The following is a 15020-nucleotide window of genomic DNA, read 5'->3' as shown; positions in this document are numbered from 1 at the left end:
GGCAAAATGAAACTTTTAGAAATAAAAATTATTTCTTTCATTCTTTTACTCTTTGATATGCCAGAGTTTTAGACTGTGGTCAACCCCTCAATGAAAATACATCTAACAAGTTTGGTTATTTAGAGCCAGTGAAGACCTGCAAGAAAAATAAACCAGATACTTTTTATTGGAGTGAAATTTGCCAAACACATTCCAACTTGGCACTCCGAATTATCTGAGGTTTGAAACTGGTTTTGTTGGAATGTTTTCCAGTGATTTTATGTCAGAGGAAGGAACTCATGAGGAGGAATAAAGAATTGGTGTTGTTCATCTCAGAGAGAGTTCATTTGGGAGAAAATGACTGTAAAATCTACTTTTTTATACCAAATTATGACTTTTTACCAATATCATTAATTTCAGTTGAAACAATAAGAGCAACAAAAAGATAACAGCAAGATAACAACAAGGAAATAACTACAGAACCAAAGCTAGTCGCTGGAGCTTTGTAATCATGTTCTTTAACCCATTCCTTTCTAATTCAAGCTACATATATGGAAACAATGTCATGTGAAATAAAAATGGAAATTGAAGAGATGACTAATTAGACATTTAAAAATATCTAGAATTCTTATTTTAGTGTTCATTCTATTTTTATGTTTGGAGTCACAATGTTCATTTTTTTTTCTCAACATTTTATTTTGGACATTTTCAAAATGCAGATAAGATAAAAGAATTATACAGTGGAGACCCATGTACCCACCACCCAGATTCTACAATTAGCATTTATCTTATTTGTTTCAGTATAAATCAGTCCATTTATCCATCCTTCCATCTAGCCATCAATCCATTTTATTTTTGGACATATTTCAATGTAAGCTGTGGACATCAAGAGATTCCCCCTCAAAATACTTCAGCCAGCATGCCGCCAATTAGAGTTCAGTTTTTGTTTGCCAACTAGTTGATTTTAAACATACTTTATTTTTGCCCTATGTTTTGAGGCTCTCTACTGACGTTATGCCTTTTCCAGAGTTTCCTATCTTCTTTTTGTTATTTCTTCTCTTTCCCCAGTTGTCCTCATCTCTTCTTCCTTAAACTTTGTTACCTCCAGTTTCATTCCTCTTTTTTAGAAAGAGTATTTCTCAGGTAGAATGCTGTATAGGTCATGGCTAAGAACAGACTTGTGTCTAGTAAAGATGAGAATGTTTACAGGCAGCTATGGGGAATTTGAGAGTCCAGTGCTGGTCAAATGGGAGTGTGCTTTGTTGAAACAGTCAAAGTAGACCCTGACTCTTCTCACCCACTAATGAAGGTGGTTTGCTTGGAAGGTGGTTAAGGCAAAGTGCCTTTCCCAGGCTCGTAAGCATTTGAAACTTGAGTAAAGGCTTGTATTTAGCATCTGAATCCAACAGCAATTTTTCAGTTGTTTCTCTCCTATGTATGTGTGCATCTGTGTGTGAGCGTATACACTGTGCATTATTTGTGTGTGTGTGTCTCCCCATCACATTTGGGACCCCTGTGACTTACAATTCAACATGGGGTTTGTCACCAAGCCTCTTTAGACTGTCAGCTTTATTGGTGTGGCTTTTTTAAAGTTTGTTTTGTTCCCTATGCTAATAAAGCTTGTCTCTGCTTCAATCAAAGCATATTATCTCTCTCTTTTTTTTTCCCCTGCATGTAAGGCAGCAATCTGTTCTGTTTAAATGCCTCATCATCTTCGCTCTCCTCATCCCTGTTTCCCTAGATTTTCGAGATTGTTGACTATTATGTAACAGATGGCCCGCCAGACCTCCGACTCTTTGCGATGTTGGCCAGCTTGGCTCAGAAAAATCGCAGCACTGGAGTGAATTTTCCCAGGCATGGGACGCTCATGAATTTTAACTCCTCTGCAACAAAGGAATTCAAAGGGGGTAAGAGCCAATCTATCAGGAGCCGAGGCAATTAAAAGATGTAGGTTGGCATTCTGCTGCAGAGGATTCCCTTCTCCAGTTCAGAATATTTAGACTAGATTAGGTCAGCCTGGCTTCCATTCATCACTGCCTCACCACAAGCATCAAAACAATGAGATGACTCAAAAACAGAAGCCAGCGGGTTTGTAGTCTTTAATAATAAAACGTTTGTATTATTGTGTTAAGAATATCCTGGGGAAGGGAAGAGGGGCCATAGACAAGATCCCACCTGATCTTCCCAAGGACAACTCCATTGACCTCTGGAAGTCACCACCTTTACTGGCTTGGATTCTCCACCCAAGGCCTGGGTTTTAGGTGTGTTAGTCACCAGGAGGTTGGGCTTAGAGCCCAGGTTGCTTGTACTTCAGCAACTATTTCAGTGTATAAAGATAGACCTGCAAAGTAAAGAAATGAGACAATGGAGTGGTAGTTATTTGTCTATTTTAACTTAGTAATGAACAAAGAAGAAAATAGCTAGTTTTCATAGTCCCATTGTAATAAAGCATTTTGGGCATATTTGCTGGACAGTTTTTTCACCCTACATTTACATTTTATTTTAAATTACATACCGTATGTGTGATTTCATTGCCTCTTTAAAATTGAGATGTTATAGGTAAAACTTCACAGGCTCAGCAACTGAGCCCCTTTACTGTGATCCAGTTCCATTGCTAGCTCTCTCCGGACCTTGGTCAGCTCATATTTGCTTGCAAGTTTTCTGTATTTCCTTCATTCCTTCCCTTCTTCCTTCTTTCCTTTCTTCCTCCCACCCTCCCTCCCTCCCTTCCTTTCTTCCTTTCCTTTTATTTTTCAAAGAGATGAATACACATCATTATTCTTTTTTGGTCACTGGACATCTCCTTATTTTGCTTCTGTTTTTGACCTCAGCTCTATATGTTTCCTCTGGAGGAGGGCATGACAGCTTACTTCCTATTCTTGCCTGGAGAATCCCATGGACAGAGGAGCCTGGTGAGTTACAGTCCATAGCGTTGCAAAGAGTCAGACATGACTGAAGTGACTTAGCACACTATATGTTTACTAATCCTTCAGATATTGACCTCTGTCATATCTATGAGTGTAGAAGCAGAATGGAGACAATTCTATATGTGTTTAAGCCACATTTGGAACAAGAACTCTGAAGTTATTTTTTTAACCTGGAATAATAAATGGCAGATTCAAAAGCTATTCCTACAAGCCACTGAGTAATGTTGTTTGAAAATATGAAAGTTTATGGATCATCCGCATACTTGGAAAATGATAATGTCATCTGCTTCAATGTCATACTTCATTGACGAAGAAATTGAAGGCCAGAGAAGTGAAGCAATGACCTAAGGTCGTGCAATGGATGGGGCAGAGCTAGGATGAGGGCCCTTCTTTCTACTTTGGTGTCCTTTTCTTGTGCTTTGCAGTAAAGTGTGATATTAATTAAGTATCTACTAAGTGCTGGACCTTATGAGGAGCAAAGTACAAGACCAGGACATTGCTCTTGTAGCCTTGAAAATCTATCGGAGGAGACCAGATGAACTCACATGCACTGTCTGAGAAACAACACACATGCATGATTGTGCTGAACTGCGTGTGTTGTGGAGAAGGGAAATAAGAATGCTACCAAGGTCAGTGATTAGCCCCATAGAAGGGTTGAAATTTGAGCTGAATCTTGAAGGCCAGGATTAAAAAATAAATGGCAAGGAGTGAGTTGATGCAAGAGAGAGGCAAGAGATGAGCAAAGGCACAATGGAGAGTGACTTGGCTTGTCAGGGTCAAGGAGGAGCTAGCTGGTCTGACTGGCTCAAGACGGGAGCTGCAGCATCAGTCAAAAGTGAAGTGGAGGTAATGAGGAGGAGGATGACAAATTTTCTTTTTTACTTGTTTTCTTGTGGGAAATACGTCATTTTCTGGGAAAGAATTTTGAATGAGCATCTCAGAAAAGGATCTTATCCAAATCCTTTATTCACCCCCATTTGGCTAAAATTTTGGAAGAGTAGGACAGGAAACAAATATGCGTCATTCATACTTAGGTTTTAGATAGATAGTCTGAAGTGTGACTTTCTCAATATGAGAACTCCCCACCGCCATCATCACCATCACCATCACCAACATAGTTCTTCAACATCACAACCCATAAGAATATCACTCACACCACCACCATCACCCGATAACATTATCCTACCTTCAACATCCTGACTACCACCAAAACCAATATCACCCCACTACCCACCAGCACTCCCACTCAAATGGCTGAAACTGTCCAGTTCTCTGAGTAAAATCTTTAGAGGGGATTCTTTCTAAATACAGTTTCTTAGAGATCTGTACCGAGAAAACAAGATAAGAATGAGCAGAAACAGTACATATAATTCAAAGAACCTTGGAACCAAAGAAATATAGGACTTTAAACCACAGATGATTTGATTAACATCCTGAAGGGGAAAATCTGACAAGCAATACTACATGAAAGTAACTGAGAATAGATACTTCCAAATTATGATTTTTGACTGGGATACAATTTGGAGCTGAAAAATGACGTTTAAAAGACCATTTTGATTAGAGAAATATGCTAAATGTATAACAAGTTCAAAACCAAGACTAATTGTATTCATGCAGCAGATTTTGTATATATTCCCTAAGAATTCAAAATCCTTCTCTTTCTGTGTGAACTTTTCTGGATACCAAATAATTCACCAATGCCTCACGGTAATTTCTAACTCAGGAAAATTTATTCTCCCCTAGTAACAGATGGAACACTGCAGCCTAGGTTCTACTTTTATCAGTTTTGTTGTGCTATATGCTGCTGCCATTCCCACACACCCCCACCCCCAGTACATGTCCAACACCTACTTTGGGTTCCATGTAGGCTGGTGTAAGTATCAATATCGTCAGTACAAACGTTGGATTCTGACATAGCTTCGGAATCACCAAAGAACTGACAATGCTTGGAAAGCAGAGCCACAGTCTATCTAGAAAGGTGCATGGGCAAGTGTATCCATCAGGCTGTCTGAGGAACAAATTCTTATTCTGGCTGGCCTATTAACTAGCTAGTAGCTCTGGGGAAAATGCAGTGTGCCACTCAGATTCCCCTTAGCTGTCAGGGATTGCAAACAGCAGCAAAGAGCTTGACACCAGGTCATGCAGCCTTCTGGGGATAGTCCTCATCCAGTGATGGATGACTGTGAGATAATTAGATCCAGTTCCCTCAACCCAATTCATGGCCATTCTACCTCCAGAGCTCTGCAGCCTTGGTCAAGGCTGAGTTGAGTCCACACTAGCTTGACTTCTGCCTCTGTCCAAACCTGCTTCCTTCCCCACCTTTTGATCTGCAACCCACTCCCAAAATGACCTAAACACTAAGCCCAGCTCATGGTCAATTTCTAGGAATACCCAGCATGCAACAGTCACTCTAGTCCCAGCCTCAGTTCCTTTTTCCAAGGATCAAATGGACTGGTTCAGTAAACTCTATTTGAAAATCACAGTGTTAAGTTCTATTTACCTTTTATAAATCTTCATTTAAGCCACCTTGGTAGCTCACACAGTAAAAAAAAAAAAAAAAAAAATCCACCTACAATGCAGAAGACCTGGGTTTGATTCCTGGGTTGGGAAGATCCCTTGGAGAAAGGAATGGCAACCCATTCCAGTATTCTTGCCTGGAAAATCCCATGGACAGAAGAGCCTGACAGGCTATAGTCCATGGGGACTCAAAGAGTCAGACACGACTGAACGACTGACACGTTCATATTGTAAATCTTCAATTGAGCCACCTAGCATGGAATTTGAGAATACAGACTGTGAAGGCAGACAGACTTGGCTGAGAATCACAGCTATATGACCAGGACAAAGTGATTTTAACTTATTTCATCTCAGCTCTTTCATCTGTAAACTGAAGATAATAATAATAATTATCCAACTGTTCTACTAATACTAAGAAACAATATTTAAAGGGCTTGGCTCAGAGGTTTACTTGGAGAAAATGTGGCTATGTTGTCTATATCTGCATAGGCAATCATATCATGTTGGCCAAAAAGTTTGTTCATATTTTTCCATATCATCTTATGGAAAGAATTCTTTGGCCAACCCAATAAAATGTCAGTACTCCCGTGTTTCTGGAACAAATACAAATCTCCGTGGAATAGACATTTTTTCCCCCATAGGAAGAGAATGGGGAGAACATTCGGGGTTCCAACTAGCTGGCATCTTTAGTATTTGTCTGGGGATTTGGATAGGTGCTGAGTATGAATGGAGGTAAGGTAGAGAAAGAGGTTCACACAGGATATGAAAGAGAAAGGCTAGGTCGGGTAGCAGTAGACAGTAGCTGAAGTCCTAGGATATGGGCCAAGAAGTCATTTGGGGCAGAGGGAGTTGGAAAGTCACCTTGTGCCAGAGGTTGGGTTGAAGATTTAAAACACAAAAATCATTTGGTGTTCTCGAGTATGGAGGATAGTGAAGACTAGCCTGGCATGGCTTCTGTGGAAGACATAAATAGATAAAAACTCTAATAATAGCAGAGAAATGAGATGAGTAGAGAAAAACTCTAATAAAACTCCTGTAGTTGGTAGGAAAGGAGACCATTAAAAAAAAAAAAAAAGAATGAAAAGGGAGGAACCTTAATGAAAAGGGAGGAACCATTAAAAAAAAAAAAAGAATGAAAAGGGAGGAACCAAGGTTACCAACGACAGCAAAAACAGTCATCACCTAGGACAGCTCTGATATGTAGCCATTGCTGAATAAATACTTCGATTGCTTGATTTATTGATTGGGAAAAGGGAGGGAGGTGAATGGAATAAACCAATGAAGTATGTTCAAAGAAAACCACACCCCATCTGCTTGGGTTGCTCCTGTCAACTTTCCCACCTTCCGTCTCATCTGACTCAGCTCTGGTCCCGATCCCAGGTCAACATGCCCTGATGCCCCTCCACTCCAAGTAGCATGAAACACTATAATCATATGAAAAGTCTGCAAAATCAATAGTTATTCTTTCTGTATCTGTCCATGATCTCTTTTCCTGTGGTCCCAAGCACTCTCCTGGGCTTGTATCAGCATTCTCCTTCTCTCCCCATGTTCCTACCCCCAGTTCACGACTCTGCTGTCGATCTTTAAGTACAGTTTCCAAGGACATAGGGTACAGTCATGGTGCAAATCATAGATAGTGACTAATGCATGGAAAGGCCATTCCACTGACCCTGTGGGTCCATTCATGATATGATCGTCCCTCTTCCTCCACTACTCCCTGCAAAACACACCCCAGACTTTGTAGTCATTTGGCCAATATGACTTCCCTAGAGGAAGGTGACATTTCTTTCTTCCAAAAAGTGTGAAAGGCTGTGCTATTGTCCAGCAAACTAGCAAATTCATTTGTAGAAATAGTTCCAAGATATATTTTAAATCTTACAGCCTGTAAGTCCTATGAATTACTAATAATTAGTCCTACCAATAGTAATCATCTGAAAAGACTTAATTGGATGACCAGGGTGATGTGTATAATGATGATGATGATGATGATGATGATGATCACTCCTGCCACACGTTGGGGTCTGTCCATAGCACTTTTCGTACATAATCACATTTATACTTGATGACAACCATGCAAGGTACTACTGTTCCCATTTTACAGATGAAATATCAGAGCTTTGAAAGCTTAACACATTTGTCCAAGAGGGCACAGTTAGTAAATATTTGCAAAAAGCTTAGAACAGTGCTTGGCAGATGAGAAGCACTGTGTGTTTGCTAAAAAACAAAAACACCTACAAAAAAAACAGGGTAAGTGACTTTCAGGATTAAAATTTGGACCCATCTCTTTAACCCTAAAGCTGGTGCTCTTCCGATGGCATTACACTGCTCTCAACCATGTTGCCTGTTCTGTGGGCTGCCCTGTGTGAAGTACTGGGATGGGAGCAGCATGAGAAAGTGTAAAAGTTAGGTCAACAGCCTTTGAATCTTTCTTCCTCTTCCCCTTCTTTTCTTCCTGCTCCTCCTTCCTCTGTTCCTTGCTTTTGTGAATAGGTACCAAGCACTTCTCACACGTCAGGCTCTGAGATCGGCACCTGGGAAGCATGGTCGCTCCCCTCAAGGTGTTCCTGGCTCCACACTTCAGTGGGTTTATAATTTCATTGTAGAGCTTGAACAAATAGAAAACTATACCAGAATAAGACCAAATGGACGACAACTGTGAGTGGTATGATACACACTAGAAGTTCTATTTAATTCAGAGAATGGAGAGAAAGATTTGCAAAGAATAAGAGGCAAGCAGAAAGTGACACTTTAAAGGGCGTTTTCCCCTCCCACAAGATAGATATTATTCTGTGGTTTTTTTTTCTGACACTAAAAATAATTTAGTTTCATTGCCCAAATCGTTTAAGCCACAGAAGAATCTAAAAAAGCAAGAAAAATCAAACCAAGAATATTCCTATAAGTATCATAGATAGAGGGTCTTCCTGGGTAGCTCAGCTGGTAAAGAATCCACCCGCAATGCAGGAGTCAGTCAGTCGCTCAGTGCAGTCTCAGTCGAGTCTGACTCTTTGTGACCCCATGGACTGTAGCACACCAGGCCTCCCTGTCCATCACCAATTCCTGGAGTTTACTCAAACTCATGTCCATTGAGTCCATGATACCATCCAACCATCTCATCCTCTGTCGTCTGCTTCTTCTCCTGCCTTCAGTCTTTCCCAACATCAGGGTCTTTTCAGTTCTTTGCATCAGGTGGCCAAAGTATTGGAGTTTCAGCTGCAACATCAGTCCTTCCAGTGAATATTCAGGACTGATCTCCTTTAGGATGGACTGGTTGGATCTCCTTGCAGTCCAAGGGACTCTCAAGAGTCTTCTCCAACACCACAGTTCAAAAGCATCAATTCTTCGGCACTCAACTTTCTTTATAGTCCAACTCTCACATCCATACATGACTACTGGAAAAACCATAGCTTTGGCTAGATGGACCTTTGTTGGCAAAGTAAAATCTCTGCTTTTTAATATGCTGTCTAGGTTGGTCATAACTTTCCTGCCAAGGAGCAAGTGTCTTTTAATTTCATGGCTGGAGTCACCATCTGCAGTGATTTTGGAGCCCAGAAAAACAAAGTCTGCCACTGTTTCCACTGTTTCTCCATCTATTTGCCATGAAGTGATGGGACCGGATGCCATGATCTTCATTTTCTGAATGTTGAGTTTTAAGCCAACATTTTCACTGTCCTCTTTCACTTTCATCAAGAGGCTCTTTAGTTCTTCTTCACATTCTGCCATAAGGGTAGTGTCATCTGCATATCTGAGGTTATTGATATTTCTCCCGGCAATCTTGATTCCAGCTTGTGCTTCCTCCAGCCCAGCATTTCTCATGATGTACTCTGCATATAAGTTAAATAAGCAGGGTGACAATATATAGCCTTGACGTACTCCATTTCCTATTTGGAACCGGTCTGTTGTTGCATGTCCAGTTCTAACTGTTGCTTCCTGACCTGCATACAGATTTCTCAAGAGGCAGGTCAAGTGGTCTGGTATTCCCATCTCTTTCAGAATTTTCCACAGTTTCTTGTGACCCACCCAGTCAAAGGCTTTGGCATAGTCAATAAAGCAGAAGTAGATGTTTTTCTGGAACTCTCTTGCTTATTCGATGATCCAGAGGATGTTGGCAATTTGATCTCTGGTTCCTCCGCCTTTTCGAAAACCAGCTTGAACATCTGGAATTTCACAGTTCACATATTGTTGAAGCCTGGCTTGGAGAATTTTGAGCATTACTTTACTAATGTATGAGATGAGTGCAATTGTGCGGTAGTTTGAGCATTCTTTGGCATTGCCTTTCTTTGGGATTGGAATGAAAACTGACCTTTTCCAGTCCTGTGGCCACTGCTGAGTTTCCAAATTTGCTTGCATATTGAGTGCAGCACTTTCACAGCATCGTCTTTCAGGATTTGAAATAGCTCAACTGGAATTCCATCACCTCCACTAGCTTTGTTTGTAGTGATGCTTCCTAAAGCCCACTTGACTTCACATTCCAAGATGTCTGGCTCTATGTGAGTGATCACACCATCGTGATTATCTGTGTCGTGAAGATCTTTTTATATAGTTCTTCTGTGTGTTCTTACCACTTCTTCTTAGTATATTATGCTTCTTTTAGGTCCATACCATTTCTGTTCATTATTGTGCCCATCTTTGCATGAAATGTTCCCTTGGTATCTCTAATTTTCTTGAAGAGATCTCTAGTCTTTCTCATTCTATCGTTTTCTTCTATTTCTTTGCACTGATCACTGAGGAAGGCTTTCTTATCTCTCCTTGCTATTCTTTGGAACTCTGCATTCAAACGGGTGTATCTTTCCTTTTCTCTTTTGCTTTTCGTTTCTCTTCTTTTGACAGTTATTTGCAATGCAGGATACCCCAGTTCAATTCCTGGTTGGGAAGATCCCCTGGAGAAGGGCATGGCAACCCACTCCAGTATTCTTACCTGGAGAATCCCATGGACAGAGAAGCCTGCGGTCTTCAGTCCATGGGGTTTACACAGAGTTGGACATGACTGAGCAACTAAGCCCAGCACAGTACCATAGGTAGAAATACATGTGTACATATCTTAGGGTTTCTTAACTTTGGCATTACTGACATTTGACCCAGATCATTCTTTGTTGAGGTGAGGGCTGCCCTGTGCATTATAGGGTATTTAGCAACATTCCTGGTCCCACCCACTAGATGTTAGTATTTCTCCCCTTTCAGTTGTGATAAATAAAAAAATATCTTCAGGCATTTCCACCTGGGGAGGCAAGATTGCCCTTATGAGATCTCTGACTCTGTCTCTCTCCTTCTCTCTCTCTCTGTATATACATACTCTTACATGTACATGCATACTTGCATATTCATACATATGTAGGTGTGTGTACAATCACATACTACATATATACACACACACAAGCATGCACGCATACTCACATTTTCATTCAAGGTGTTTTTCTGTGCAAACAATATACTTCTATGTATTACAAATTAGATTTTGCTATGCACATTGTCTTGTAGCCTATTTTTGTTTAAGTATCAGTACCTAAATAATAATATTCTAGACATTTTGCATTAATGTTGCATTTTATTCTTATACCATATTTGCCTAACCATTGCTTTATTTTTGCCCACTTAGATTTTTCCAAATGTTTTCCTAGTGTAAGTAACTCTTGCAATGAATATTCTTACGTATAAATCTTGATGGAGGGAGGTTTGTTTCTGATAAACTCTGATAAAATCCTATGGGCTGATGACCTTTCTAGATTTTTCTCCGGAAACTAATCAAACAATCAAGTAATGCTCCTCTCAATTCTATATGACAGTGCTTATCTCTCACATCATCATTCATAGTTGGCATTAGCAATATTTGAAATCTCTGCCAGTGTGACAGGTAAAACGAATAGTATCACACTGCTAATTTGAATTTTTTGATTATTAGTGAGACTGAACATCTGTTAGCATATTTTAGCAATTTGCATTTCTTGTTTTGGGAATCGTAGTTCATATTCTTGTTTTTATTCAACCTGTTTCCTTCTTTAAAAGTTGATTTATAAGATTTGTTGGATGGTATATATAATAATCCATAATATTCTTATATGCAATAAATAATTTCTCAGTTTCTTATTTGTCTTTTAAATTTAGTTTCAATTATCATTGCTGTACAAGAATTGTTTTCATTCATTGAAGTCATTTAAAGTTTCTTTAAAATCATTTATAACATTCAGAAGTAATCTGTTGGGCATTTTATTGAAATTGCAGCCTTCACTGAATATTGATAAAGTCATATGGTTTCAATATGATACTTTAAATTTAACATTAATTTTGAAAGGACTAATATTTTGCCATTTTTAAACAAGGAACATTGTGTGCCCTTCCATATATTTTGTCTTCTTTTATGTCTCTCAGTAAGTTTGAGAGTATATTTTTGCACAGAAAAAAAACTCTTATAAGTTTATTTTTGGTTATTTCACATTTGGTATTTCTTATGAAAGGAATCTTCTTTCAGGAAAAGTACCTGTTTTATGGGAAACTAGTAAGAGATGGTGTTTTTGAGCACATTTCTTAGTCCTTTTTCTCTTGCTCTGTTTATTTTTCCAGTTAATATTGTGAAGTTTTCTAGCACATCCATAGATAGCAATAAGCTTACATCTTTGTTTCTAGTATTTAAGCTGCCTTCCCATCCTTGAGCCATTACACTGATTCTGACTTCCAGAAATATGTTAATAATAGCTCTTATAATGGATGTTGTTCCTGATATTAATAGATCTGAAACTAACATTAACCACTGGGTGTAATTACCATGACTTTTCATATAGATGAGTTTATTATTTTAAAAAGTTACCCATTCCTAGTTACAATGCGAGCTTTTCTCAATCATTGTAAATCAAGAGTGGGCATTCATCTTTTTTGGGTTCTTTCTAGAGAGGACACAGAAAAGGCCAGAGCAGTGGACCTTCCTAGCAGCCGGTTGTCATGGCACTATTCTTTTCTGCTTTCAATAAGCCATCCATCTCTAGGAGGTTTGTCATATCAGAACCTACCTTGTATTTTTATCCAGCGTCCTGAGGCAGATACAGGCAGCAGTGCAGCCTAGACTTCTTCCATGTGCTGCTACCTTTCACATGCTCTTTCACACACCATTTCTAGCAAACATCTGTCATTGTTCCTGACATAGTGATGACATTCTTCTATAGAATTAACTAAAGACATTCTTCATTTAGTTTTCAAATCTTCCCCACTTATTTCTATATTGTGTAGGTGGTTTCAATGGGGGTTAAGAACAGTGGAAATGATCACTTTTGAACACATTGCCATCTGATCCAGAGGTCCTCCTCAGTTGTCACCAGTCTGTTAATGGCAATTGGCCATCCACTTCTAGTACAAAAACCATGCTTTTTGATATACAATATGGAAGCAAGTGAAAGAGGAATTCAGCTTTCTCTGTCATCTATTAGTCTTTCACCAAGTAATGGGTATCAGTTTTTTCGAATATCCAATTAATTTTCTTTGTTTCCATTCTTTTTAAAATTAAATAACTTATTTTTATTTATTTGACTGCATCAGGTCTTAGTCATGGTGTTCAGGCTTAGTTGCTCCGAGGCATGTGGGATCTTTGTTCCCTGACTAGGGATCAAACCCAAGTACCCTGCATTGCAAGGCAGAATTCTTAACCACTGGACTACCAGGGAAGTCCCAACATTGCTTCTATTCTTGATATATAGTCTCCCTATCATGGCTGAAAGAGTAAGAGTTCCTACCACTGGCCAGGTACCTACCTTGACTTCAAGTAAAGCAGACAGATTGGCACTTACCTTGAAGTACTGCCTGACCCAATATTTGTAAAAGTGTTTTGCATACCTGAGAGGAGCTCTGCGCAGCAGACATATAATGTGAGCCATGAATGGTAACCATGAGTATAATTTTAAATTTTCAATTACATTTCAAAAATTGAAAAGAAGCAAGTCAAATTAATTTTAATACTGTTTTCATACACTTACATTGTTTATCCAATATATTGTCATTTTAGTGTGTAATCAGTGTGAAATTTTTTTCAAAGTGACATTTTACCTTTTTGCTATTATCCTAAATCTTTAATTTCCTTCGTGCATGCATGTTCAGTTGCTCAGTCATGTCCAGCTCTGTGTGACCCCATGAATTGTAGCCTGCCAGGCTCTTCTGTCATTGGAATTTTCCAGGCTAGCATATTGGAGTGGGTTGCTATTTCCTTCCCCAGAGGATCTTCATCTTCCGGATCCAGGGATCAAACCCACGTCTCCTCTGTCCCCTGAATTGCGGATGGATTCTTTATGTGGCACAGTGGTACAGTGGTAAATTCCTTCAGGATATCTCAGTTCAGGTCAGCCATTTTTCAAATGCCCAATAGCCACATGTGGTGAATGATTACCGTATCAGGAAATAGTTCCAGTGCATTAAACATAGGATAACTTTTTTAAAGTTTTTCAGTTCAGTTCGGTTCAGTCAGTCGTGTCTGACTCTTTCTGACCCCATGGACTGCGGCAAGCCAGGCTTTTCTGTCCTTCACCAACTCCCAGAGTTTACTCAAACTCATGTCCATTGAGTTGGTGATGCCATCCAACTATCTCATCCTCTGTCGTCCCCTTCTCCTCCTGCCTTCAATCTTTCCCAGCATTGGGTTGTTTTCAAATTAGTCAGTTCTTTGCATCACATGGCCAAAGTATTGGAGTTTGAGCTTCAGCATCAGTCCTTCCAATAAATATTCAGGACTGATTTCCTTTAAGATTGACTGGTTGGATCTCCTTGTTGTCCAAGGGACTCTCTAGAGTCTTCTCTAACACCACAGTTCAAAAGCATCAATTCTTCGGCACTCAGCTTTCTCTATAGTCCAACTCTCACATCCATACATGACTACTGGAAAAACCATAGCTTTGGCTAGATGGACCTTTGTTGGCAAAGTAAAATCTCTGCTTTTTAATATGCTGTCTAGGTTGGTCATAGCTTTTCTTCCAAGAAGCAGGTGTCTTTTAATTTCATGGCTTTAGTCACCATCTGCAGATATTTTGGAGACCCAAAAAACAAAGTCTCTCACTGTTTCCACTGTTTCCCCATCTATTTGCCATGAAGTGATGGGACAGATGCCATGATCTTTGTTTTCTGAATGTTGAGCTTTAAGCCAACTTTTTCACTGTCCTCTTTCACTTTCATCAAGAGGCTCTTTAGTTCTTCTTCACTTTCTGCCATAAGGGTGGTGTCATCTGCATATCTGAGGTTATTGATATTTCTCCCGGCAATCTTGATTCCAGCTTGTGCTTCATCCAGCCTGTCATTTTCCATGATATACTGTGCATATAAGTTAAATAAGCAGGATGACAATATACAGCCTTGAAGTATTCCTTTCCCTATTTTGGAATCAGTCTGTTGTTCCATGTCCAGTTCTAACTGTTGCTTCTTGACCTGTATACAGCTTTCTCAGAAGGCAGGTAAGGTGGTCTGGTATTCCCATCTCTTTCAGAAATTTCCACAGTTAGTTGTGATCCACACAGTCAAAGGCTTTGGCGTAATCAATAAAGCAGAAGTAGATGTTTTTCTGGAGCTGTCTTGCTTTTTTGATGATCCAACAGATGTTGGCAATTTGATCTCTGGTTCCTCTGCCTTTTCTAA

At 39.5% G+C, this 15020-nt stretch overlaps 1 protein-coding gene across 2 annotated transcripts in view; it reads left to right on the top strand.

Moving 5' to 3' along the window:
- LOC145547027 (uncharacterized) overlaps nucleotides 1-15020 on the top strand; it is a 390591-nt gene that overhangs the window by 349639 nt on the left and 25932 nt on the right. The window lies entirely within an intron of this gene.

This window comes from Giraffa tippelskirchi, chromosome 4, assembly GCF_054371585.1.
Source record: "Giraffa tippelskirchi isolate mGirTip1 chromosome 4, T2T-mGirTip1v1.2.pri, whole genome shotgun sequence".
Lineage (NCBI taxonomy): Eukaryota > Metazoa > Chordata > Mammalia > Artiodactyla > Giraffidae > Giraffa > Giraffa tippelskirchi.
This window is presented reverse-complemented; position numbering and strand designations above follow the sequence as displayed.